The sequence below is a fragment of the Penaeus monodon genome, chromosome 6 (genome assembly GCF_015228065.2).
Source record: "Penaeus monodon isolate SGIC_2016 chromosome 6, NSTDA_Pmon_1, whole genome shotgun sequence".
NCBI classification, from domain to species: Eukaryota; Metazoa; Arthropoda; class Malacostraca; order Decapoda; family Penaeidae; genus Penaeus; species Penaeus monodon.
In genome coordinates, this window is record NC_051391.1 from 17,208,612 (window position 1) to 17,210,656 (window position 2,045).

The window sequence follows — 2,045 nt, forward strand, 5'->3', positions numbered from 1 at the left end:
CAGCCGAAGAAAATTGGCATCAGTATTTGTCAAAGTGGCCTCTAATAGCTCTCAAAATCTCCTTCGAATGGTGGGCCGTCGAGAGAGGTGGGCTATACGGCGGATCTCTTTATAAGGGCGCCTCTCTTAGGTTAATAGTTGAGATTTTCGACCTAGCGATAAGGGTGTGCGATCATCCTCTTACCCTAGCCCTTAAACACCTTTACATTTTGTTCACGGCCGAGGATGATTGTGGAACTGTCAAACGATTATATTACATGGTATTATCTATTTGTGCGCCTTCACTGCCTCAATGGCGAAGACGAGACCTCAGCCAAAGACGCCCTGTACGAAAACGACCAGTCCTTTTTTAGCGTTTCTATTGGCATTATCGTTCATTAAGGCGATATAACTCGGGCCTGCAGCGTCTTGGCCAAGCACACACACGTGTAGGTTGCGCATCGACATTTCCACGTGGCTTGATGGCGCGCAATTTGGTGTCACGAATGTCACGGAGAAAATGTTGCCACACACTGAGAGGCCTCTGAAGTTAAAATCCCCCGAGGCCAAGATGGGCAGCAAGATAGCACGTGAAAATAACTCTGCTTTTAGATTTGTTACAGAGATTAAGAGTACTTGAAGATCTTTAAATCGTTTTGTTAACAAGTATATCTTTGCAATGGAGATATATTGTTAGTCAACGCCACTGTAGTATTGATGGAAATCTCGTCATAACTCCATTTTATATTTCGATCCTTTGGCTGAATTAAAATTTTAATCTTACTTTATTATATACTTTAACTCCAGTCTACATATACATCGTAGCTCCTTACATCCACTTTAAACTTCTCATAAAAAAAAATAAAAAATATCTACCTTCTTATTTGTACGCGATTCCTTTCACCATACGCTTCCAACTTTCCCCCACACTTCCCCCAAACTTTCTACCTCTTTACATTTTCCATTTCCCTCCTCCCGCCTGCCCTCTCTCCCTCCCCCTCTTCCACATATCCCTCGCCACGCCGTCGCCAACACTGTTCCCCTTTTTCCTTTCCCCCTATTATTTATGCTTCGACATGGAATCATATTTTTCACGGCAGATAACCTGGGATCAACCCTTTGAGAGGGAGATCGACGTGGGTGTCATCGGATCAGCTCCCCTTTGGGCTGCTCTGAACGGGGACCCCCAGGGTGGCGGAGGGTCGCGGGGGGTATGTGAGAGGCTGCGGTGGCGCGCAGCTCGAGGGCTCCGTCGGTGGGCCGCGGTTGGCACGAAGAGCGCGCAACGGAGAACCAGGACTGTTGGATTTATGGCTCGATGAGGTTTTGGATGAGCTTTGGCTGTGCATTTTGATGAGTTTTTGTATTTTGTAATGCTTTTTTTTTGGGGGTGGGGGGGTAAAATTCTTTAATTTGGTTGGCTTTAGGTGGGGTCCGTAGTACGTTTAAAATGGCTAAAGCTTTCCCGCCGATATTGTGTGACTTGCGAGACGTTATGGAAAAAAAATGAGAGTCCATTGGTATTTTGGTGATACTGGAGTGTGTATTGTCGATGTAATAGATGTGATGGTAAAATTTCCATATCAGTCTACCATCATAAAAAAAGACAATGATGATGGAATTGCTGCATCAATATTTATGCGCGAATTTGATGCGTAAGGTTATCTCTATGTGAACTTGTAAACGTACAACGAAAGATAATGTAAGGAATGCCTTATGCAAGACTTGAGGTCAGTATTAAAGAAAATTGATCTGATATTTCGCTGATCACTAGGATCAATTGAGCTCATTGGCAAAATCGTTTTTATCTCTGCACCACATTTAAACTGCGCGAGTCAAAACAAAATTCGTTTGCCTCATGGTGAGTCGAGGATGACAAACCTACGTTATGTATTCTGAACAGGACGAAAAAATACACTGAAGCGCTACAGAAAAAATAATGTTTAGACATAAAAATATAAATACTGATATCTAGTAATCGTTATTTATACTTCCGCCCACTCATTGTACTGTCATTCACGGTATCACACTATTGCAGTTTTCAGATAAGTTAATTTGCGTATGTG